Source organism: Pleurodeles waltl, chromosome 3_1, assembly GCF_031143425.1.
Source record: "Pleurodeles waltl isolate 20211129_DDA chromosome 3_1, aPleWal1.hap1.20221129, whole genome shotgun sequence".
NCBI lineage: Eukaryota > Metazoa > Chordata > Amphibia > Caudata > Salamandridae > Pleurodeles > Pleurodeles waltl.
Genome location: NC_090440.1, coordinates 1523940847 through 1523968472, shown reverse-complemented (window position 1 = coordinate 1523968472; position 27626 = coordinate 1523940847).

Genomic DNA, 27626 nt, shown 5'->3' with positions numbered 1-27626 from the left:
TTGTCTAGGCATACATGGACAGGATGCAACATGTGACACATCTTCTACTACTAGCTACATGATAGGTACCATCCCTTTGCCTGGCTTTGCAAGATCAAATGATTTCCACACAAACATGACATTACACCTGCCCCAGCACTTGTGTCATCTCCAAGTGACCTCCCCATGTTGTATCGCCAAATATCTGTGGGTATTTCTCAGTTGTCCATTCTCATCCTTCGTTGTACATAAGTATGCACTAAATCCTGCATGTGAGTGTTAATGAGAGGTGTGTATTGATATGTGGTGTGTGATGGTATAACACAGACTATACTAGGTTACCTTGCTGACACATGTCAACCATTGTAGGTAATTGCAAACCCTTTCCTACCTTGGCTATACACCTGTATATCAATCTTCACATGTATATCCGGATTAGCTGTAGGCATGTGTCAAGACAGCAGATTTGTGTGGCAAGTGTGTATAGAATTTACATAGGGAGTGGAACACACTCTGCCTACATTCCTTCCACACAATAATTTGGTGGTACATTGTCCCATTTTATTCTTAAATCCTAACAATGGGCCATATGTATGAAGAGTGGTTCAGTACGCATTGCTGCTTCATTTGTCTAGAAACCTGTAGCGCACTCCATAGCCAACGTGTGTGTGCTATTTTGAGGTACAGAACACCATGTAGCAGTGTTGGGCCCAATGGCAGTGCCGGGACATAAGCCCATTGATATACAGTGCAGGCTTTGGCTCTAACATTGGTTACGAACCTTGACAGTAAATGAAGGTCCATTGTTACCAATGGTCTGCCCCTTGTCACACGTGCACAGTGCTGGCGTAGCAGCATTCTGCCTGAGAAGCAACACATTTCATCTCCTACATTACTAAAGCACCATTTGATAGCAGCTCCTACCTTATGTATGGCCCCCTTGCATACATCTTGCCAGGCGTTGGGATGATGTGGGGAAGGGGCTAGGATTTTGCACATTGCCCACTTAATGCCATGTTGTGGTGCGTGGATCTACGCCGTCGAGAGCTACGTGGCCATGAGTTGTGTGACACTGATGTGTGGAATGGAGGCGGTAGACCTCCCTACATCACAAACTATGTTGCACCCATACTTGTAATTGTTGTGTTTCTTTCCTGGTCTCTGAGGTCTAAGCAACATTCTAATGGTATATGTAGTGGAGAATGAGTAGACCATGGACATTCTGGTGCAAAGTTATTTACTGCTGATATTTACAAAGTGACAATATTTGTACAGTCACTAGGTGTAGACGTTCTATACAATTTATAGTCTCTTGAGAACTCCTGCAGCAGTGTTTTGTAGTTCCCCCCTCCAAATGTGCTGCATCATTGTCATCCTCCTGCTCATTGGGGACATCTACTTGTTCAACCCAGAGAACATTGGTCCGGATACATATATTATGCGAGATTGCACATACCAGTATCATCCTACATACCAGTGGTGGTGCATACAATAGGCTTCCTCCTGTCAGGGCCAGGAATCTGAACCTTGACTTCAGAAGCCCAAATGTCCTCTCCTCCACATTTTGTGTCCTTCTGTGCCCTTAATTATATGCACCCACTTCCACTGTTGTGGGGTTGCCAAACGGAGTCAACACGCATGGCTGTATGCTGTAACCTTGGTTGGCTGCCAAGGAATGAGGGAACATGTGTTGGTAATGCTTAATAATGGTTTCGTATGTACCTCGGCAGATGATAGTTTTAGGTGGAGTGGTGACTCAGGCTTGCTTCTGACATTGTGTATGTTCCTGTTTTGTGAAGTGTTTTCATTGGTATGTTGATGGACATTACAATTTTGGGTTGTGGCTCAGGGACCTGGGTATTGTCAACTTAAATCCAAACTCATGGTTCAGCCATTGCAAATATGTGTTGTGTTGTCCATATTTGAGGCAGTGTCCTATTGTTGGTGGAACCTACCACCTCCTTGCACCAGTGTGGTGTTATTTGTAGAGACACTAGGTAGCCCTACAAAGCCAAATTCTTGTCTCCATGTTACTATGTGGCACTACTCATGCAGTGCGACTCTTAGTGACCCTTTGTGGCAGATGATGGCTGTGCCAGCCATCAAGTGAACTAGGGTGTGAATCACAAAATTGTTACAGTGGAATCTCCTAGGTTCCTGTACGATTTAACACAGACACTTTCAAAACATGCACACTGCAGGCGTTGGGAGGGGGCACACCAGTTTTTTACATGGGTCCCTCTGTACGGTGCATGAAAGATTAGTTATGTCCTCTATACTCCTACAGAGTCCTACTATGGCATCCATTATCTTTACAGAAATACACAAACTCTGCCCCTTGGTGGGCCGTTTCTTGTATATGGCACACACATGGTGGTAGGAGGCGCTAAAGGGAGCATGTGAGGTGGCACTGGACTAGGTGCTGAATCACTTCCCATTACTCTGCCCCATGGTCTTTCATGGCAGGTAATGTTGTATTCCTATGTGTGCGACACAATGCAGCTGACAGGTGAATGTGCACATTACAAGTATTTCAGGTTTGTGTAGGTGATGGTAATGGCAACACTTGGGTGGCATTTGATATTGGTGCTGCCAGAGGCTTAAACACCATGACTAATGTAAGGCTGTGCCTATGTGTGACTTTTTTATATTGACATGATCTATGCCATTCACATAGCTGAGCTATTCATTGTTTGGTGTAATGTGTGTGGGATTTGTATTTAGGTGTCAGCCAGTGGACACTAGTAGTGGTTTGAGCCCAGCTTCTGTATGCAAAGGGGGCATAGCTCCACCTGTCCTCATGAGTGTGCCAGTCAGATTGTAGCTGTTTTATGTACCTGTGGGTATATGTGTGTGTGATGTGCAATGATTGAGGTGTAGTGTGGTATGTAGCATATGTGTTGTTGTCTGTGCTTCTGTGTTTCCCTGCCCATGTGTGCTTAGTTTAGTGTATGCCTTGTTTGTTCTACAAGGTTGGTGTATTTTCTGTGTACTGATTGGTATAGTGGCTTACCTATGAGTAACCCAATGCCATATTGCCCATCCTGGAACTGCTTGTTGTTTGTGGAATGCTGGAATATGTACACATCATGGACACTGCCGGGGTATTTCGCAAGGATGTTTGAGAAGAGCCCACAGTAGTCCACAATGGCCTCAGATTTATTGAATGGGTGATCCATTGTTGTAGGTGGCACCAGTTGGACATGGGTGCAGTTCATTGCATCCAGCACACGCGGGAACCCAGCAATTAGATAGAAGCTTTGCTTGGTCTCCTGCTGGAGTTGCTGGGTGTTGGTGAAGGAGATGTGGTGGGCTGAGAGGCGGATGATTGCATCCAGGACCTTTGGCAGGAAGGCCAATGGGGATGGCTGGGAGATACCAGCCACTTGTGCGCCCATTGTCTGAAAAAGATCCTGATGTCAGCATATGGAGAGCAGCAAGGAGTTTGGTCATGGGTGGTATATTTGTTAGATTTTCCACCCTTGCAGTGATGTCTGTCGCTATGTGGTGCAGCAGGTGTAAAATTGACTCCTGGTTCAGACGGTAATTCCAGATTACATCTTGCTCCCTGAGCCTAAGGATGGTTGTACGCTGTCGGATCTAGCATCAAAATATAAATGTGACGGTAGTTTAGCAATGCTTTTGCATCAAAATAATTACGCAATGGCAGCAGAAACTTCTCTTAAATGTGCCCCTATGTTTTTTCTGTGGTCCCGTATGGGGAAACACAGCTTCCAGCTGATTAGTTTTTTGTGCTATCCAGACCGGGATCTTCTCTCAATTCGTGGGCACCTGCTTGCCCATGATAGAATGCACTGTTTGTGGGTTGATCTAAGTAATGGGCAATTGATATCCAGCTGGTGCTGGTGGTGCTGAGCGTGCTGGTGTCGTCTTCAAAGTTCGCAATATGAACTGAACAAGTTGTCTAGATCATTGATAAGCTGCCTGCATGTTTTGTACACCTCGAGGTGGTGTATACGTGGCAAACATTGGCCACGTTTGTCCGTCATTACTTAAAGGACCTAATCTCACGGGTTGTATGACATGTAGTAGGGCGCCATTAAAGCAGTTCTGATGTTCTTGATAGATAATAGGTATTTCAAGATACTGGTAAGCTTGGTACCGTCAAGGTACGTTTGCTATTTCATATGTGTGAAATGTGAAAATGTGAATGTTGTAGGGTCTTCCTCAGGAAAGGTAACCCAGGAATAGAATGTTTCTGTTTGGTAACCTTTATTAGCTTCCACTTTAAATGTGACCTGCCCTCCTTCATCTTTCAAGCCATGCACTTTTAGATGTAGTGTTAATGCATGTCTAGCATTCTCTGGAATCTCTATGGCATTAGCCTTGTTGGGTAAAGGGTAAAGAGAAGGAATACCAAATGGGGAGAAAGTCCTTTTAAGAGTTCAAGCTTGAACAACCAACAGCCTAGTTAGGTGCTCCCTATTCAGCTAAGGAGGATCTTCCCCAAGACCACGGACATCTCCTTGCATTGGTACTTAGGGGACCTGTTGTGTGTGAGACAGAGATACTCTTGGTATCCATAAATTAGTCCCAAAACACCATCTTTGTTTGCGCCATGTCGTAGCTGGACTCTCGCTCCTAGGCGACACTTCTGGTTTAGGGATGATAGCACTTTTGTTTGTTGACTAGGCTAATTCTACAACAATGTGCAACTGTCATCCCAACCCTCCCGCTTCGCAAGCAGTGCCTCACCAAAAACCCAAACAGTAAAACGTGACTTCTGCAGCTTTACACATGGACTCTAGAGTGCAACATCCCTGGGGAGTTCAGATTACCCTTTTCTCATGTTAGTAATAAGTATCATTCACACACAGGCAATAAAGGAGATGCAGGAAAGTTTTTAACAGGTTTATTAAAAAGACTGCAATCTACTGTAAAATGCATGACCTGCAATGTTAAGAATAATGAACAATGCAAGAAGCAAAATTGTAAATATGTGAGTCATGAATACAAAGACCCCCACCATCTTGCAATAAACAAGAAATGTAAGAAATCCCTAAAATCCTAGCATGGAGAACTTAATATGTAACCTAACAAGAGCTAGGTGTGATAAACCTAATTTGCCAGTACCAGGTCCATGAGAAGCACCCACCAACTCTTGTTACCTTGGAATGAGCTCAAGGTCAGACTTTGTGGTGACACAAAGGCTGAATCTGCATCAAGGCGACGTGCAGCATAGATGGCGTTGATAGCATCTGGTAGGAATCCGTCTGATAACCTTGCCTGTGTGAGATGTAGGACCCCTGATGCAGGTATGTTCACAAACAATAGATAAGAAGGCAGGCTTGTGGCAGCAATTATGTAAACAATTCCCTCCAAAAGAAAATGATGTTCCTGTCACATGTAAGTGGGAAAGGGACATGATGTGCATACCTATGTACATCACTTGACCTTGACACTGATAGTGACGCCTTTGCAGAGTGGCACTGATAATATACAAATCTAAAAATTTCTCTGACTATAAACATGGCAGCCATTTTAAAATAAATAATAAAATAAATAGGCTAAGACAGGGCAAGCTAAGTAGGTTAAAAGTCACTGGGTGACAGGGGCACTGGCCTGCAAGCCAGAAGGCTAAGATAAACTCCTGAGACCTATTAAAATAAAAGTGGATCCACTACAATATACGTATTGATGCACTCAGTCATTGCCCCATTTACCACTCATGCACTCACTCACTTATCCATAAATGCACTCATACACACAGACACCCATGCACTATTTCCACACTCACTCCGTCATCCACACATACACTCACACAATCACCCAGATACCACTCATGCATTCATTCAGTCACCCATACACTACTCATGCACTAACTCACCCATATACTAATCTCACAGTCACTCACTCACTTATAGAGACACTCATGTACTCAATGTCCCATGCACCATTCATGCACTCACTCAATCTTCCGTACATACACATATACACACAATAAATCACCCATATAACATTCATGCACTCACTCACCTAAGACCTTTCATACATTCATTGTCACCCATACACGAATTGTACATTCATTCACTCATCCGTACATCCACTCTTTCACTACCCCATACACCACTCATACACTCACTCACTCATACATGTACTTATACCTGAATCACTCACCGATACATTCATGTATGCACTTTATCAATCATCCATACACTCTTGATTTATTTAATCACTCACCCCTACATCCACTAATGTACTCAATCAGTCAACCATACATAAATCACACACACATCACTGTTTTTATCTTTCTTTTAACTTTGAAAGGCGGTTCTAAAAAGAAACATTTTTTCTTCTATTCTGGAACTCTGGGCCATAAGTACGAACACATTTTCCCATTGACATAGAATGGGAAAAACCCTTTGATACATCTGGCCCTATGTTTTTTTAATTTTTTTTATTTAAAAACAAATGGTGTTTTTTTGGTATTTCTAGTAAAATAAAATGTCAACAAGATGAAAAAACATTGCAACCAGCAATGTAAAAATAGGATGAAACATTTTTAAAAATGAACAAAAATTAACATGTGTGCTGGTCTGTAGCTTTAATAATAGTTTTCAATGATTGTTCGCCTGCTGTAAGGGAGTTATTACAATCTAGACAGTGCAAGCCAATACGCCTGTACTGAGGAATTAATTCAGGACGGCGCTTCTGCACCTTAGATGATGTTTTCTGCCCAGGGGCAGATGGTGTTCCATGAGAAGTCGAAAGCCTGTCTCCTTCTCTCTCCCTTCTTGCCCTCCATGGTGTGTTTTAAGATGACATAGCATTGAATTGGTACCACATAAGTATTTTTTGTGAGTGCTTTTCTAGATGGTATTTTGGCACAAAAATCCCATGAATCACTCTGTTTTTTCTGCACAGGCTCCTCATCGTGTCCAGCTTCTTCACCCACCTCATGCTCTTGATGTTCATTGTTATCTCCCATGTCCAGAAATAGATCAAAAAACATAAAGGGTGCATCAGAGCTCTAAAAGCACACCTGTTTTCGCTCCAAACCACAATCAAATGAAAGATTCAAGAACTGAAAAACGGGTGGAGACTTCCTATAGGTATAAAAGAAAACAGTTTTGTCCAATCAAGTTACTCTTTACATGGTCACATGTCATTCGTGGTTAACAACGTCGTTGCAACATCCATCGTCGCCACGAAAACTAGAAATACAATATAAAAGTGTTTCAGAACTATAACAATAAGGAAATCAAAACTTTAAGTACTTTGTTAGTAGACACACACTGGCACTCACTGGCAAACACTTTACAGACAATGAGCATTTATGTGTTTTACTCTTTTTCTGTAACACGCCATAATCGCAATTGCTCGCATATCCACGAAAGCACAAGAAGGTAGGCACGCCATGGAGATCATGAACACCGGCATGTCCGCAATTATGTCATCTATTATGAAATACTGTTTTCCAATAAAAGAGGTAACCGAATGTAAAATGTAAACTTTATTTTAAAAAATAGTGGTGGTACATTATACTTATTGAACAAGTCACAATCTCTTGTCTACTTTATTGCATGCACGCTATATTCATGAATACTGTGAAACCGGACAATTGCACTGTTATATTTCGCGATAAATTTGCAAACACAAATTTTAAGTAAAAATAATTAATTATGAAATAAGCCAGTAAGATATGTGATAAATAGATACATAATGAATTACTGTATTTTATCTTAGTGCTTATCCTCATTGAGTTTAGAACCTGTGGGTGCAGCTTTCTAACTGGACAACATTTTGCCTCTACTCCTATGACCTCGCCCACCATTAATAAAGATAATGATATTGATAGAGGTGAATACATTGTTAATATAGGAGTGCAATCTCTTCTGTACTGACTGTCCAAGAAGAGGGGGTTCTTTCTTGCCATCTCCTGGTCTGAGAGCAGAGTCCATGGTTCTCCCTTTTAATTACTGCTAGGTATGCAAATGTGCAAAATCACCTACAATACAAGCTTGCCTGTTTGGTCCTGCCCCTTCCACATTAGTAGTATGCAAGGCATTTCTGATATTTTCCAGGCTGATGAACAGCTCAACTTACTAAAGAGACCAAAGTGCATTTCTTGCCGACTTTGAGGAATATGAGGACATCTCCAACAAACAATGAAACAGTTACTCCCTATTATTAAAAGGAAATACCCTTTTTTGGTGGAGATTCAACTCTTTGTCTGTAGTCTCACTGTCTTCTCTAAACAAGGGCTTATTTTATCATTGATTTCTCTGTGAAGGGGCTGAGGAACTATCACATTGCCAAAATTACATATACACAAGGTCACTGGAGACATTACCTCATGGTCCTTTACGTAGTTGTAGTGTAGAATATGCCCTAGACAGTCACCCAACGAGGTAGAACTTACTAATTAACCAGTAGAAAGTACTCCAGTTGGTAGAAATGTTGTGTTTCTGCTCTATTGCTCTAAATACACAGCAAAGTTCTCTTTCTGGCCCTGATGTTCATTTTATAGAATGTAAATCTCGATGGGAAGCACTTACAAATATAAACATGGCAGGTGCCCCAGCTGAATCTCCGCTTCTGTAAAGGACAAACCATCCTGACTTCTTGGGGTTGGCTAAGGCAAAGAAAAAGTGTTTTCTCTACAGTTCCACATTGAAAAACATACTGAAATCCTTAGTGGATTTGAATGCATCATTGACATATTGGAGCACAATCTCTTCTGTAGTGACTACCCAAGACGAAAGGATCCTTTTTTGCCATCTGCTGGTCTGAGAGTACAGTCCATGGTTCTCCATTTTAATCCATTTTCCAGGCTTGTGGACAGCTCAACTTACCAAAGGGACTCAAGTGTGTTTCCCTCGGATTTTGATGCCGCATTCTTGATACAGAGGACTATGGGGGCATCTCCACCAAATGAAAAAGTGCTTACTTCATATAATTAAGCTAGACACCAGTATGAGTGAGCCCTCTGATTGACTATCAACAATATGAGAAAAATGTTGCTGGCAACCATTATAGGAGGCAGGGACTTAGGGCCAGATGTAGCAATGTCCGAATTTGCGATTCGGAAATTGCGAGTCGGTGCGATTCGCAATTTCCGAATCGCAAATTCGGATGCAGAACGGTGTCTCAGACACCGTCTGCGAATCGCTATGGGGTCGCAAAGATCCTCCTCATCAATATTAATGAGGTGGGTCGCATTTTGCGACCCCATAGTGATTCCCTGCACTCACAGGGATGGGGCCTGCTGGAGACAGCAGACCTCCATGTCTGTGACTGCTTTTTAAATAAAGCATTTTTTTTTTGTATTGCAGCCCGTTTTCCTTAAAGGAAAACAAGTTGCAATACAAAAAAAATAACAAAACCATTTGGTTTTGGTTTTTCAGTGCCTGCTCTGAAAAAAACATTTTTGGCAACATTCACAAAGGGGAAGGGGTCCCAAGGGGTTACCACCAGTGTGACACTGCTGGTAACTGCGAATTGCTTTGCGACCGCTTTCGCGGTCACAAAGCAATTTAGCATTGCGGTGCGAGTCGCAAATAGGAAGTGGACAACCCTTCCTATTTGCAAGTCGCATTCACATTTTGCGAGTGGGTACCGATTTTCGCAGTTTGCACCATGCAAAATGCTTCCTACATCTGGCCCTTAGTCCCCTGTCCTGAAGTGAAAAATTTAAAGTAAAAAGGGTAAGGATATCCTGACCCCTTTGGACCAATGGGGGATCAAGAGAAACCACCCTTGGGCCAAAAATAATTTAAAAAATAGCAAAAATTGCCACGATCCCTCGGGACTCCTGCGGGATAAAAAAAAACAACCTAAAATGGCATTTATTAAAGGCCACAGGGAGCGCACCCCCAGGTCTGTATTCAAAAGGTGGTCCCCCTTGAAGGGTCTGGGGAGCCCACCCTGGGGCCAAACTTTGCATATAAGGGGTGGCCAATGGCCCCCTTCCCTGAGCCTCTAGAGGCCCCATCACCCAGGGCTGAGTTCAATAGGGAGGAGGGCAGCGCGGCCGAGCCATTACAGGCCATGTGGAGCTCCCCACAGGGATCAACATTTTTCAAAATGTGGCCATGGGGAGCCCATCCTGTGGAGCCGGGTTACATGCTATGTCCCGTGGAGCCCACCCCGGGACATAGGGGTTACTCTGCCTGCACTGGTGCAAACAGGGAAACCTGTGTTTGTTCCCACTTGGCCAGAGCATTTTGTAATCTCCTGCCAAGTTGGATCAAAAACAAATTCTGCTTCCAGCCGGCAGGGTCTTTGAAAATGCACTGATAACGGGGAGAAACAATTAAAAATTTTGCTCCCATCCAGAGGCTGCAGCATTAGGAGCTGATCCCTGCAGACAGGAGCAATGCTGGCTCCCCTTGCATGCAGGAAGCCAACTGGGGCCACTGGCCTTACCCTAACATCCCTCAATGAGTGTATGGTGGTTCCCTGGGTGGGCACCAGGGCACTCTCCTTCAATGATGCAGACCCTGGGGATGGGGTCTCAAGCACATAAGAAGGCTTGGGGAGGGGGTCTTGCAGCTCCCTCCCTTTTAATTGTTGTTGTGGCCCTGGGATATGAGGTCCCTAGGACTAAATAAGGCTCTAGGAGGGGAGGCTTCAACACCCCTCCCCTTTAATTTAAAAAAGGCCCTGAGGATGATGTCCCTAGGGACTAACAAGTCTTGGGGAGGGGGACCATGCACCCACCCTTCCCTTTATTTGTAGTTGTGGCCACTGGGGATGGGCTCCCCAGGGCACAACAAAGTTCGGGAAAGGGACTGGGTGGCCCCTCCCTTGTATTTTAAGTTGTGGCCCTAGGGCATGTGGTCTAGGGCCTAAAAATGCTCAGGGAGAGGGGCCACATGGCCCCCTCCCCTTTAATGAAAAGAAAATGGTCCTGGGCATGGGGTCCCAAGGGACTAATGAGGCTCTGGGAAGGGGGGCACTTCCTGCACAAAAAAAATCCTACATGCAACACAGGCAACATGCAACACAGGCACCCTTGCACCATGATGCAAGGGTCCCTGCATTGGCGATAGGCAGCCAATTGTGGGGTATGGTGCATTTCTGCCCTTTCCTTGTAGCACGGGGCAGCGCTGGAGGAAGTAGTTCACGACTCATCACTAGGCACACCTCGGAATGCCGCTGAGGCTGAGGCTACGGAACACAACCGCTCCTTGGTCCTTCCTGGCGATGATTTTCCAACTTTAACATTGGCCAAAGTAGAAGATCTCCTGTCCTCAATTGGAACTTTTTAAAATTGACTTTGCCTTTTGAAATTTGGTTTTATGCCACATGCTCATGTTTTAAATTGTCCCTTTACATGCTCACTTGTGCCTCCGACTGGTCATCATTAACATTGCTTTTATATATATCCTAGGTTGAGTTTTTTAGTAACAATTTTATATGTCTTTAGGCTTTGAACCACCTTCAACCGACAAGGGGAGGGTGTTGTGTACCCATTTTAGTTATAGCTCCATGCACGTTATTTTAACACACTAGGCCGCTGTGCACTTTAACCTAGATATATTTATCCAGCTTTGTCTTATTATTGTTACAAGAACCATTTTTACGGTCTTGTTTTATTTTCCGTTTATCTAACTGTTTTTGCCTAGGCCAGCACTCTGTTCTCAAATAAGACACTCTTGATCACTCTGTGCTTCTTCCAAGGCTACAGCACGGTACATTGTCGGTGAACATGGTAGAAGTTTAGTCTCCAACATTCGTAGAAAACACACATCCTTATGTATCGACATTTTCTCAGAACATCAGCTGTGTTATTATAAAAACACTTTCCATGTCCCTTACACGTTAGAGGGAGATTCCAGCCAGGGAACCACAACTGTATGCTGATTGCTGAATGCTTTGCTACAGATGCTAATGCAGACCGCAAGCCTTTGCTTAGGTATGGGGGTTGATGTCTTCCCAGGGGAACTTGAAGGGCAGAAGTAGAGCTTAACATGCTGTGCTCAATTACAACCTAAATAGGAATTAGTCCATTGATCCTAGTGACAATATGATAGCGTTGTTCTTATGCTTCACTCTTCTCGTCACAATTTTAATACTGTCATGTTGTGTCGTCCTGGTTATTGCAGCTCACGCTTTGCTATCTAAGATGCAGTTGTTTTATTCAACTTATTTTTGAAACTTCTGTTTGTCATTTATATATGAGACTGAATTGTAAATGAGAGAACTGGACGAGACCTGAGTGACCACGACTTCCCTGAGAAGCTAAATATGTCATGCGCTCGGCTGCCCAGTCATCCCTATCCTTGGGTAGAGATGAGGCACTGCTAGTTAGCTGGAGCAAAACCCGGATTGGAGCGACAGGTGTCACCAGCAGTGGGTTAGACTTAGTCTCCCACACCGTGGGCGATTCTGCCTCTCAAAATCCAGTAGTCTCATTAGAATAATGAGAGCCTACGTGACATGGGCACGTGGCTCGTCCTCCCCTTCATTAAAAACATACCTGGGGTTGGGCTCCCCAGGGCCTAAAAATGCTCAGCGAGGGGGGCCATATGGCCCCCTCGTCTTTAATTAAAAAAATAGTCCTGGGGATGGGGTCCAGAGAGCCTACTTAAGTGTGGGGAGGGTGGCTACTTGCCTCCCCTCTCCTTAAAAAGAAAATCCTGGGGGATGTGGTCCCCAGGGCCTAATAATGTTAAGCCAGAAGGGCCATCCTCTTTATTAAAATAAAATTACTCTGGTGAATGGGTACCCCACAGGCTAATATTGCTCAGGAAGGGAGGCCACATGGCCCCTCTCCACTTTAATAAAAAAAAGGACCAGGCGGATGGGGCCCCAGGGCCTAATAAGGCTCAAGGTGGGGAGCCAATCAACCCTGTACCCTTTAATTGAAAATGAAAACGGCCCTGGGGGATGGGATCCCAACAGCCTACTAAGGCTCAGGGTTTGTGGCCACTTGCCCCCCCCTTTAAAAAAAGGACCTGGGTAAAGGGTTCCCCAGGGCCTAACAAGGCTCAAGGAGAGAGGCACGTGGACCCCTCCCCTTTGAAAAATATTGGTTCCTTTGGCCAACCCCCCAGAGTAAAGGATTGGCTTTTCATCTGAAAACAACATATTACTTTACATTAAAAAAAGCCTAGAAAAACACTGAAACAAATCAAGGGTTAAAGTAACAGTACAGTTAGGTGTGATAAAAAGATTTGTATTTGTTTAAAAAAAACTTTAAAGATTTACTGGAAAAAACAATGGGTACAGTAATATTATAGTTAGGTGAATATGTCAGTGACAATATTAACATTTTGAACTAAAAAAGTTACAGACATTTGTGAGTTATAGTTAGCAGAGCTAACTACAACTTGCACGCCTGACATCACTCATGACATGTTCTATGACACTTTTTATGATATCACTGATGACATCTCAAAAGACATAATTGATCACATCACTGATTACATCACTGATGGATTGATCCAAGCTTCTTCTGTACACATTGCTCTATAAATAGGTATTGCTTTACAGCTATGAAAGTAAGTACAAAATAGTCCAGAATAATATGAAACATCATTACTGCTATCAGACATACAACCCCCACAGGTAAAGTAAGCTTGTGTTATGTGCAACATTCACTTTATACCATATACGTCATGGGTAGCTGAGTTCAAGTTGACTATGAGCCACAGATGAAAGGGTAGCCTATTCTGTTCAACCTGTATACAGCTGTTCTGGAAAAAAAACAAGTTTTTCCAGATACTGAAGCCGTGTTAGACAACCAATGCTCTATTATGGACAGTCTCTCCATGTATAAAACCCCTGACAATCACTGAACCTATATTTAGAAAAGAAGTGGATACTGTTAACTCTGTTTACTCTATGGAGAGATTTTACTCTGTATCACACTGACAAGGAGGCTCTGATTAGATATACACCACAGAGTATTAAAAAGCATCTACTAAGAATAAAGTACACATTATGAAAAACTTGCCCAAAGGATGACTATTCACTTAAAATAAACAAGGTTTGAAGGTGCAAAAGATCATAATACCTGAAGCCTTCATACTGTGGTGAAAACGTTACAGCCTCTCATCTGAAGCACATCAAGCACATGTACATATGATAGTACTTGGTGCACTCAGTCTTCTATGTTAAGTAGAAATTGTCATGCCAAGATGATTTTGTCTAATAAGTCAAGGAGGCCTACATTACTTAAGGTCATAGTTACAACAAAAGTGGTATAGGGGCACCTTCCTGCACAAAAACAATCCATGGAGGTGTCTAGGAAAAAACTAAGAGAAATTAAAATAGTTACCTTAGCTTTACATCAATGAGGATGCAAAAAAAATGTATACCTTTTTTTAAAACAAAACATCTCTTTAACTTTATAATAGTTTCTAAATTGAGGAAGCACTAAAGCAAACAAAATTCAACAAAGCAATATTAGCATTCCTTTAAGCAATTTCAAGCTACCTGCTCTAAACAATTTTAAAATGTTATTCTCGAAAACACATATACATGGCTTCTTTTTTCATTTCAAACAAGAGATATGGTGAAAAATTAATAAAAGAGCCATGTTGGCCACAACATGAAATGTAACCATTATATCAGCAGTGGTGTTTGTCTCACTCAAAGTCATGCGCGATACTAAGGGCCTCATTATGAGGCTGTCGGTCTTGAGACCACCAGCCTCATGGTCTGACTGCCACATTAAAACCCAGGCCGCCGGCTCGATTACAAGCCAAAGACAATGCTGCTGCCACTTTCCCACTAGGCTGACTGGCGGAAGTCAGCCTAAGGAGAAAGACTTAATGGGTCCAGCGGGGAGGTAGCCAGTGTGGGGGCAACCTCCCCATTGGAAGTTCAGCGGACAGGTCTGCCCGACTGCCAAGCTCCTAATTAGGCCCTAAGTACCTATAACATAACATATTTAAGAAGATGCTTAAAACATGGTTGTTCTAGACAGTCCTTCCTATGCCCGTATAGCACAGTACCTATAATATAACATAACCCAACCAAGTAGAAGAACATTTCAATACTTTGTGCCAAAGTGAATATTATACAGAAAATGAGAAAAGGCTGGCCAGCTTCCCCAAAAGTGTGAAGGAAATGGATAGATAATCTAAAGTGATTGGGTAACAGACCATCACCAAGATTCAAAATCAGCAAAAGTTATTTACCAAAAGAATACATTTTTTAACTCCAGGTTAGAAACACTAAAAGAACCCTATTATATAAACAGAAAGAACCCATGTAAAGTAAATTACACTCCATTTAAATAACCTAGCTAAGAGCCTGACTTATTGGCAGATGAGTTACTCCATCACAACGGTGATGGATATTCCATTTATCGAAACTGAAATCCTGTTATGTCCTATGGGAAATAGAGTTTGGTGAACAGGATATCCGTCACCATTGTGATGTAGTAACCGGTCTGCCAATATCTTAATCAGGCCCTTAGTCTTATTATAAAAAAAGAGAAAATAATGTACTCCGTTTCTTTGCTCCTTGTCCCCCTGATAGTCCATCAATCCATTCCACTCCAACAGAAAGTTCTCAAGTACAGACTCCAGTCCATTACAATCCAGACTAAACAACAAGTAAAGACACACCACAGGAACACCATATAAAACATAAAATGAATAAAATAATCAAAAGAAAACACCATGAAACAGTAGCATACATCCAAATGTAATTCTTAGACCGCTGAAATATCTATGAAACTCTGAAAACACTCCAAGGAATTTACTAAATGAACCCCCCACAAGGCAAACTGAGGTACAAAAATGACCCATGAACTCAATAAAGATCAAAATTCTGAAATAAATGTTTGTTCTTCTTCCTGTTGCAGTCAACTTACACCATCATTTCTATTCCTTGTGCAACACCTGGGAAAGAAATGACAAACAGTAAAATCTACCTTAATATATGAAAAAAAAACTCTTAACTCACTTAAAAAATTTTAAAGTGAGATTTAGCAGATACATTTTAGAAATCCCATTAGTTACTGGGTCCAACATAACTGCCACCAGCCAAATCAACTTTATTTCCACCAAATGACAAAACAGATTACTTCTGCATACATGATAGAAACAAAAGGACAAATTAATGGACATACAATTATTTTCCAACCAAATTATAAATCTCTACTAAAATGCCTAAAATATGTCATGATTCCAACTTTAATTAGTTTTACATGCATATTCAAAATGTTTAAATATAGAAATCAAATGCATTTTTCAATGTTTTAAAATGCAATATTTTTTGCTAAATTTGATTTCTCAGCAAAATATTTTTTTTTAAAAGCCTAATGAATTTAATTTTAATGATACTCACCATTTCCTTTTTAGAGAGATGGTTGGCATAAAGCAAGCATTTGAAAAAAAAGTTAAAAGCTCTAATGAAATCTTTTACTTTAACAGGGTATGCCATTTAATTTAAAATGTACTTTAGTTATGCTAATTATTTTCTATCTATTAGAAATTCAATAACAATTTCATTTGGAATTTTTAAAATTTGTTCTCCAAAAATCAATAACCAAACTATAATCTTTTTTCAAAAAATTACAGAAACAATAAATTATACAAAAATATAATAACTAACTTACAGATGTGTAGAACCAATTTTCCCCTAAAGAACTTTACAAATAAAAAATAATTTGATACTAATAATATTTACATTTTTCAGCCCTAGAAACCAAGGAAACTTGAAAACAGCTCAACTAATGATAATTGAACTGTTTTTAATGTTTTTTTTAATAATGTTTCCATTTTTATTAAAATGTATCACAATGAGCCTTTGGAACAGAAGTTTTCAATAAAGTAACATTTCTAAAAACATATATAATTATGTTTTTTTTTTTGTCATGTTTTTTGTATACCTATATATAAACAAAACTTTTCTAAATATGATAGAATGTATTAAATATTATAAACAGATCAGTCTCTTTTTATACCTATTTACACTCCTGCACTTTTTATCAGTTTACTTTTAGCACATTTGGAGGGTAACCCAACCACCTCTTTCTAAATTCATTTTAAAACAAAGATCTTTTTCTTTAGCCTATGGGGTTGCTCCCCTAACATGTGATCTCCAGGTTTTTACAATATTTTTTTTACCGTCTCTTTAGCTTATGGGAGGCAAGGGGTGAATTAATCTACCCGATCACCATTCTAGGTTAAACATAAAACAATGATTGATCCCTCTTCTTTAGCTAATGAGGGTAAACCGCTCTTAATGGTCTTCCTAAAGTAACCCTAAAATAATAATTTATGCTGTTTTTACCTTATGGGGTGGGGTGTAACCCCCCCAATTCACAATTCTAAACGTATGTTGAAAAATTGATTGAGCCTTTGTTTCGCTTATGGTTGGTAAACCTCATGTCCTAAATTAAACTTTATAAACTATTTTTTATTTTATTTAGCACACCACATATTACATACATGCATATTACATATTAACTTACATAATTACTTTCCTGCATTGTACTGTTTCCCTATCCAGTACTATTCTCATGACAATGTTTTGCGTTGTGGTGAATCCCTTGTATAGCCTGCATGGTCACTGTCCTGCATGTTTTTGGATGCATTGTAATGGATCCACATGAAAGAATGTAGCATTTAATAAATAGAAGGTCCAGCGAGTTCTTAAGTTAGACATGAAGCTTATGTTGTTTACAAGTAAATACAATATTGAAAACAGAGGTGTCTAACACCTTTTTGGCCAGAGAATCAAGCCCAATTGTCTTTGACGCTTGTTAGCATCAAGAGATGTACATCATTTAACATTAATCTCAAAGGCAAATATTTTCTAAGGTAAAAGGTTTGGCTGCACTTGGGCCTGCTCAGAAGTACTTAGGCTTAAAATACTTCAAGGCCTTTTTACGGGTTCATTTAAAAGTAAAAACTAATGGTGCTGCTAATACCTATACATTGTTTTTGGCTTCATGCACTATTGTGAATATATCTGCCATCTAATATATCCAAACATTCCCAAAAGACCCACCACCCAAAATAAATTATGTAACCACCCTTCTGCAAAGCAAAACCATTTATTGTTTAGATCTCTCTCTGTTGTTATTAGAGAAGTAGAGATGGGAGTGACCTGGAGTATATTCACCAGTACCTGGTGGAGATGGGTACAGGTATTGGAGTCCAGTAGCCACTGAACTACAAAGTGAAAAGGTTGGCTTGGGATACTGTTGGAAATGGGGTCTTTGGTTGGCAGTCAGGTTACCCCCTGTCCAAGCAAGGACCCTCACTCTAGTCAGGGCAAAGGAGAAACACACCTGGTTAACCCCCATTCACCCCCTTGGTAGCTTGGTACGAGCAGGCAGGCTTAACTCAGAAGCAATGTGTAAAGTATTTGTACCAACACACACAGTAATACATTGAAAACACTACAAAAAGCACACCACAGCAGTTTAGAAGAACAGGAAATATTTATCTAAATCAAACAAGACCAAAATGACAAAAATCCAATGTAAATATGAATTTCCAAAAGAATAAGAGTCTTACTCTATAGAAAACAATTGAAATGTTGATTTTACACAAAGTACCTGGTTTGCGTAAAAAATAAACCTGCGTGGGCGAGCATGCATCTGAAAAGCCATCAATGCGTTGATTCCTTCCTCGCTCAGGGAGGCCGTGCATCGTTTCTTCTCCGGTCAGGTCGGCATTGCATCGCTTTTCTCCCTTGCAAGAGAGTGATGCATAGATTTCCAGAGGGGGCACCTCAATTCTGCGCAGAGTCAGGATGACGTTGATGTCCAGGGACGTTGAGTGAAAAATCCGGTAGCACTGTGTTGGAAAACCCCAGCTCCCTTTGTCCAACTGTCTAGAGGGGATTCACAAGCAGTCCAAATGTCAGACTGACTCAGACAGGGAACCCACAAACAGGCTGAGTCACAGAAATGTTTAAGCAAGAAAATGCCTACTTTCTAAAAGTGGCATTTTCAAACTAGCAATCTAAAAACAACTGCAATAACAATAATTTGGAGACCCCAAACTCCAGATTTCTATCTGCTCTCAATGGGAATATGCACTCTAGTAATATTTAAAGGCAGCCCCCATGTTAACCTATGAGAGAGATAGGTCTTGCACAGTGAAAACTGAATTTGGCAGTATTTCACTGTTAGGACATGTAAAACACATCAGCGCATGTTCTACCTTTAACATGTACTGCACCCTGCCCATGGGGCTACCTAGGGCCTACCTTAGACGGAAGATTTAGGCTAGGCAAATGGGTATACTTGCCAGGTTGAATTGGCAGTTTAAAACTGCACCAACAGATACTGCATTGGCAGGTCTGAGACATGTTTAAGTGGGTGGCACAACCAGTGCTGCAGGCCCAGTAGTAGCATTTTGATTTACAGGTCCTGGGCACCTCTTGGTGCACTTTACTAGGGACTTACCAGTAAATCAAATATGACAGTCATGGATAAGCCAATTACACATACATTTTACAAATTAGCACTGGTTGACAGTGGCAAAGTGCTCAGAGTATCAAAAACAGCAAAAACAGAGTCCAGCATACATCAACAACCTGGGAAGCAGAGGCAAAAGGCTAGGGGGGACCTCACCAAGGATGCCAAGTCTGACAGATACTGTTTGCCTTTATTTCAGAACCCGCAGGTCAAGGCTGGAATGTTCCGGGGGCATCCACAGGACCAAGGGCACCTGCATCAGGTACCAGGGAGTCACTGATCAGAACCTCTTGCCGAGATTTATGGTAGTGACCAGGGCTTCAAACCACAATATATATGGAATTGCTTTAGCTAGCAGGCTAATTCCAATGTTTCTGGAATAAGGACAGTCTTGTATAGCTGATGCTATAGACCTTGAACCGGGTCAGAGTTGGGATTGCTCAGCACTCACACAAGATACCTGAAAGGTAGGTATAGGTACTGTGTGGCACTAGTAGGGTCAGGAAGGAGGAGACTCATCCTTTTTATTGATTAAAGGTGGTGTGCACCTTTTAAGATTTTAGGGGCTCATCCAGTCTTGGGTGTGAACATTGACCCTATCATGATCATTGCATGCCCATGTCATGGCAGCCCCGCTGTCCCTCCTAAGGCAGCATTGGCTGGCTCAAGTAAAATGTGGACTGACTCAAGAAAACAGTCCATCCCCTGAAGAAATGCAGGTCCTAAACAGGGAAAGGGGAGGGACAAGCTTCACTCTGTCAAAGGACCCCAGCCTTCTCCAAAGAGGCTCTTTTGTGCTTCCATTGCAGAGACAATTGGCTTTGGAAAGGGTGATAGTAGATGACTAGGTGCAGATCCTAGATTCCAACATGGACATTGGTAGTCTCACACAAAGGTGACCACCATCTTGTGGAGCACACACACTAGAGTTTCATGTAGTCCACCATTTGCCCTCCCTGCATATATGCAGAACTGCACACATGCAAGCAAGCATCCTTTATTCATGTGCCAGATACCATGAAGGCAGGGGAACACAGTTATGGGAGACTGAGAAGACTTTATATGGATGAAGCTTGTAGGTACAGCTTTTGTAGGTGTGCAAGTAAAAGGCCTCTACCCCCAACTACAGATTATGCTGCCATCATTGACATTGTCTTGTAGACGTGTTTGAAAGTGTGGTCTCACCAAAAGGTAACATTTTGGGTGCCCATTCAACATCAGAGCTGTTGATGTTTCACATGTGAAACACATGGGTTCCTCCAATGGCTTGTATCAATGTTGAGCTCATTCAGGGAAAAATTCACTGGCTCGGAAAGAAATTCTACAATGCCAGGGAAACACGGTTTTACCAAGTCCTGCACTTTCTTACCAATCCTGGCATGTGGTGTTAGACCTTTCATTTAGCACCTGCTCATCAATAAAGAAGCGGGACCAATTGGCAATACCCAAACTACATGTAGATTAATTAAACATCAGGCTCAAAGGACACATGACATGTGGTCCCCATGGAATTCAGGGAGTTCAGTAACAGTAAAAAGATCCGTCACCAGGCACAGGCAAGTGGCCTACAATCCTGTGTCGACCTGGTATATGACAGTTTTCTTGGCATTCATGGTCCAAAGAGATGGTGCCTACTTGAAACTGATAGAGTCAGGGGCAACCTGAAGAAAATCCTCACATAGATAGCTAAAGAAACGATAATGCAAGGCCCCGAGTTCAGTTATTCAGTATAAAAAACATAAAATGCCATCTCCCACAGGAAAACAGCATACAGTACCAGTTCACTGTGACAGGCTTTTTTAGCACTTCTCAGAAGCCAGCTAGTATTTGCTCACCTTCAGGAGAGGAATGGGCAAACTGGAACACTGGGATGAGTCAAGCAGTCAGGACTTGTGTATGTGGACACAAGCTGCAGAATCCAATGCCGTTTGTGATTTCCCTGCATGTGTTCACCAGACTGCAACCATTCTTCTGGATGGTATCCTGGTCAATCAGAATGGTGGGGTTGCAGTGTGATTCGGTGCAGATAGTAGCAGCATTGCCCATGTTACTCTATCTCTACCACCATGAGCAATCTTGGTTGAGCCACAAATACTTCAAGATTAGGTTGTTGGATATCGTGCATGGGACTCTCCATGCCCTTTCTCATTTGGCACCATGGGAATCCATTTTAAATGTGTGCACACTGCTTGGGTGGACGTTCACTCAGCACAACCCCCGTAGCTCTCATTAATATACAGTATGCGCCTACGCAAAGTGGTGCTGCCATGTTCCTGAGAAATCACTCCGGCTGAAATGAGGAAGGCTTCTGTATGCCTGCTGCAAGTGCGGGCGAGCATTTGGTACCGGAGAAGCTTCCATGTGGCTCGTTAAAATCAGCTTTTTCCCACTAGATGGCACATAGTCCGAGGAGCATCAAGAAAAGAGGGTGGTTGGACAATATTCACGACACATGTACAATTGAACATTCTTTCTTGGGAAAGCGTGTGCCTTTGGGCAGTGACAAAGCATTATGCATATTAAGGCCATATGTTCCTGGTACAAAGACTGTTTTGTTTAGCAGTTTCCTGTCTGACCTCTTAAGGAATGCTGTAGTAAAATGTACAAAGAGGGGCGAAGACTGGCAACAGACCCAAATAGTCAGTTTGCCCTTCAACAATTTTAGAACTGTGTTATAATACTGCCAGAGTAAATGCCCTTAGCCAGCACAGGATTTGTGAAAGCCAAGCAAAAGGGACGGGGGACACGTGTGAAATAGTTGCAGTACGTTATTCCAAATACATTACCAAAAATATTTAACTCTAGGTACAAAATATACCTGTAATAGTGTTACTACTATGTTATATGATCTACACATTTAAACCGACCATCCAGGTGAGAGGCAAGTGTATGTCCTTCACTTAAGTTTGATACTTGGCCAGTAGAAGATCTTAGATTACTACCACTTTAGAGTTCAAAACTTAACTTCTTAGAAGTTCCATTTAGTGAAACTTGGGAAATTGGAGAACAAGAAGTGGCAGAGAGTGGGAAAGGGCAATGTTTCAGTTCCAGGAGGTTTTCATGAGGTGAGTGAGTGTTTTGCTGTTTCCGTTCACAACATTGCCCTCTCCCGGTGCAGCAGAAATAATTAGCAGAGGTTTTTCCAGTAATTGTGCAAGTTTCCGGTTCTTAGTCAGATGTGGATGGCCCAACCACCGCTTTCCGGTTGTCTTCATATTCGCTGCAGAGGTTACCCTTTTACGGCGTGTTTAGCATAGACTGGCCTGCTGCGACTATATTTCTCATCTACTTCCTCCATTTTTTTTTTTAACCGACACTTGTCTGGCAAAGTGCAAGTGTGAAAACCTGTGTATCAAAAAGTGATATCAAGAACTAACAACGGTGCCATCTGAATCCCTTCCTGGGCCTAGTTTAGAGTTAATTGTAGTGCTTAATCTGTAAATAAAAACATACCAGTGCCCAAAGCCCTCCTCTTAAACACGCGGCTGCTGCAATTAAATGTGCGACCACGGAACACTGAGGCAGCATAATCCTGAAACCATCTCTGGCCTCTTTAATCCATTTACAGCCACTCCCTGCCCCATCAGCTCACTCTTGCATCTTTGTGCTTTCTCCCATTGTGAAATTTTTTCGTTTTTCTCTTCCTCTCTCTTTCCCATCTGTGTCTTTTGCTCGCAGTAAATGCTTGAGGCAGAAAAATAAGGGCTGGCCCTCAAAGCTACGTGCCGCTGCTTCCGACCGGAAACAACAAGCACAAATTAGGCACTGGTTAATTGTTAACGCAGCATTTTTTATCCGCAACGTAAAGTACACAAAAATAGTTCCCCCATAAAAAATAGTTCACGGAAAACATACCCAAATTGACCTACGAGGAAGGCAAAGTGTTGAAAAGATTTTGGAATAAAACTATTACTTTATCACTGTACCACTTGTCCAGAGCACACCAGATGCTAGAATTCTCGTTGTGTCGGAGCCGAAGAATACCTCCAATCCCCCATCTCTAAGCAGATACATCGACCAAAAAAGTGTTCTGCTTCAAGGCGATTGGTAGCCCTATCCTATCCTGAAGCCTCGATTGGACTTCAAACAAACTTTGTGATCATCTCCTTTACTTCCAAACTTTCAACATGTTTGTTTTACGTGACAACATCTTTGTTCCCAAAACGATAAGGACCCTAATTTACCTGATCATGCCTGTCCTTCCCTAATTCTCGAGGTCACTCCAATCAGTGAGGATGACATATAGAAAATTCAGAAGTCCTTCATAAAATCCCCACCCCCCTATATTGGGTTATCTGCAAAGCTAAAGCAGTTGATCTATTCTTTGCTGCACTCCTCTCTCATCACTAGACTACTCAATACTTCCCTTGCTAGCAGAACCATACCTTAAGCACTCAAAAAAGAATCTTCACCTAATATTAAAGAAAGCTCTGGTGTAGTATGAGTTCTTTCTAACTACCTTCCTATCGCGGTCCTGTCAAGTGTAGAACCATTTGTCATCTACCAACGTTCCTATCATTTGTAATCAAAAGGGCCTTCTCAGTACCTTTCAATTAGGTTTCAAACTCCCTAGGGGTACAGAGAGAACACTTCTGAATATCAGTAAAGAACTAGTTAACACCCTGGTCTAGCACATTCCCTGTGCCTTGCTCTAGTTAGACCTCTTGGCTAAATTTGATACCCAGCGGAGGCTGGCATGTAGGCAGAATGGGTGGGTAGGGCAAATGTGGTGTTGGTGCGTGCGTGCATGTATGCATGGAAGGTGAGTGGTCTGTCTAAATAAAAAGAAAAAAACATTAACCTTGTTTGCTGCACTACATCCACCATCCTCCTTGCTCCGGTCTCCTCGTGCTCCAGCAAATTCCTTCAAGCATTTCTGACGCTGCTTTAATGCTGGTAGCCATGCTGAACAGCAGCCTCACTGGTGTACAGCATGGCAAAAACACATTGCCACGTCCAATAGCTCTTGTCAGAGGCAAGCCTGTCTGCGCCCGTCCGCGCCTGGATCGCGGCCAGTGCCAGACCCCCTGTCCCCTGCGATCCCCTCTTCTCTGCGAGCAGCTACGTCGCCTTCACCCACACCACCGAATTCCACTGGACCGACCACCGTTGCGTCCACTTCTCCTTCAAGAAACCCACCACGCACTACCACCCACAACAGATCCCCTGCCACAGCTGGAAAAAGATCACTGAAGACCAACTGATCTCCATGCTCGCTCAAGCACCGCCACCCAGCACCACCGACCCCAACACAGCCGCCCTCAACCTCAGACAATGGATAGACGACTGCACCAACACTCTCACCCCAATCAAGAAACCCTCCAACAACCGCACCAGCACTAAGGCCATCTGGTTTACCAACGCCCTTCAGGCCTCCAAGCAGGAGTGCCGGAAACTCAAGAAGAAATGGCGCCACAAACAAACAGTAAGTAACCACACCGCCCTCAAGAAAGCCATCTGCAAGCACCACCAGCTCATAAGGACCACCAAGAGATCCTTCTACAAAGATTGCATCGAAAACAACGCTCATGACAGCAAAGAGCTCTTCAACATCGTTAAGGAACTCGCCAACCCCAGGTCGTGATCCAATGACACCCCACCTTCACAAGACCTCTGCAACTCCCTCTCCTCCTTCTTTCACCGCAAGATCATGGACATCCACAACAGTTTCAACACCTCGACCCCCACGACAGCCGCTGTCACACCAAACCCCGACTTACTGGACCCCAGCCTCCTGCTCTCCTTGACCTACATCAACGACAACGATACCATCAAAACAATGAGCACCATCCACTCCAGCTCATCCTCCAACCCCTGCCCCCACCATGTCTTCAACAAAGCAAGCTCCATCATCGCCCCCCAACTCCGAATGATCGTCAACAGCTCCTTCGAGACCGCCACCTTCCCGGAAAGCTGGAAGCGCGCCGAAGTCAACGCCCTGCTAAAAAAACAATGCAGACCCAAGAGATCTTAAGAACTACCTGCGAAGGTCATCGAGAAGATCATCAATGGCCAACTGACTTTCTTCCTTGAAGACAACAACATACTGGGCACTTCTCAGTCCGGTTTCCGTAGCAACCACAGCACCGAGACCGCCCTCATCACCACGACCGACGACATCAGGACCATGTTCGACAAAGGTGAAACTGAGGCCCTCATCCTCCTAGACCTCTCTGCTGCCTTTGACACCTTCTGCCAAGACACCCTTCACACATGCCTCCACGACGCAGGGATCCGCCTCGAAGCCCTGGACTGGATCACCTCCATCCTCTCTGGCAGAACCCAAAGAGTCCGCCTCCCTCTCTTCCTTTCTGAAGCCACGGAGACCATCTGTGGAGTTCCCCAAGGATCCTCATGCAGCCCGACCCTTTTCAACATCTACATGGCACTGCTCGCCAACATCATTCGATCACACAACCTCAACATCATCTCCTATGCCGATGACACCCAGCTGATCCTCTCATTCACCAAAGACCCCGCCACTGCCAAAGTCAACCTCCATGACAGAATAAAAGCCATTGCCAATTGGATGGAGAGCAACCGCCTGAAACTGAACTCAGACAAGATGGAAATCCTCATCCTCGGCTCCAACCCCTCCGCCTGCTGGACTTACTACAAAAGATTGTTACTACAAAAGTGAAGTTTGTGAATACTGAAAAGTTATTCAGTTAGTCAAAAGAGTAAACTTACTCAAACGTGTAATTTACATTTGTGAACCACACCCTGCATTTGTAGGATTCTTACCTGTGCAAATCTCACACCATCTTGGTAGTCCACTTTAAGGCTAGCTGCAGCATCTATCTGCATCCTTCCAGGTCCCAGATGCCTCCCGTACCTTAGAAAGTGCAGTTTGGCATTAACACACAGGACATGCATGGAGCATGTGTGTCATAGATCACACACCACCTGTAAGAATGCCCTTGTCTCTCCAAAGCCATTGTGGACAGTTACAGACCTGCTGCTAAGATTCGCAATCCATTCATAAAGGGAATCATGCCTGTTGGCCAGTAATCTATTTGACATCACTTCCTCCCTGCAGACACATGGCAGGCTTGAACTGGATTTTGGACAAAGGTTTTGTTTATCTGACTCTGAAGCAGCAGCTTAAAAAACATGTGGTATGCATTTCAGTTAAATGGAATTACTTGCTTTGAACACAAACAAGACTCTGATACATGCCATCACTTGCTGTTATCTGCTGAAATATGCATTATTGCGGAGTTGAACAATCTCCCGATGACTCACTGCTGTTAGATATTTATTTCAACGGAGCTGTGCACGATTAGTTTTTATAGACTCGCTGTTTCTGTTGTGGCACTAGGATGCACTGCGTTTGCTTTTGTCTTGTTTTAACTTGTGCGGAAGGATCAGGCTTGTGCAACGATCTAAAAAGTTAAGAAGCCACATGCCTGGCTTAACATTCTGTGGTGGGAAGAAATGTGAAAAAAATAGAGGATGTGTATTTTGCTCTAACTGTAGAAGAGCGGATTGAAAGTACCTGTGTATAATACCAAAAGCATTAAGGATTAGAAAATTGGGGAAATCGGCTATCATTCTGAATACCACGCAGTTATCAACTGAACAACAAGAATGAATGTAGAAAACGGTCTCAATGAAAATCACGAATAAACAATGGGTAACAAATCAATCATATGTAAAGCCTGCTTTTTGAGAACTATCCTCTCCTTCTGTGTTTATGTTTGCATTACTGTCTGTGGTGACTATATAACAGTAATGCCAGGACTATCGGATTACATCTATTTGCAGGTATTTTAGATTGAATAGTTGTTCCTTAATGATTGCTGAAGAACATTTAACATTGAGATTTTCCCTTAGTTTGTTTTTAGGTCGAGCCTAGGCAGCATGAAAGCGCTGGCTCTCAACATGTTGTAAACTACTTCTGTGGGCTTTCACCACGCCCATTCCATGCCCATCACTGTAATTCGTTCATTGGCCTGTCTTTCAAAATTCCCTTGATTTCATAGGTAAATGCTTTTGGTTTGTTCTGCCTTGAGGCTTCTTTGTTACCACCTTGGAAACTAACCCTGTTACATGGATTATTGCACGATCGGCCATATCACTTAGTGTGGCACGCTACTTTTTTCTTTTGTCTCTCCGCTTCACGCTCCGTGGCCGTGTGTTGTTTCTTACTCTTCCTTGTTTTAAGGCATGCCACTGCTTCATTGCTGTGTCTGTGCCCAAAGGCTGCAAACTGGAAGGGGGTTCTTTTTTATTTATTTAATTTTTTGGGGGAAGTTTCATGTAGCGCTAACTCGATCGGAGGAGCGCT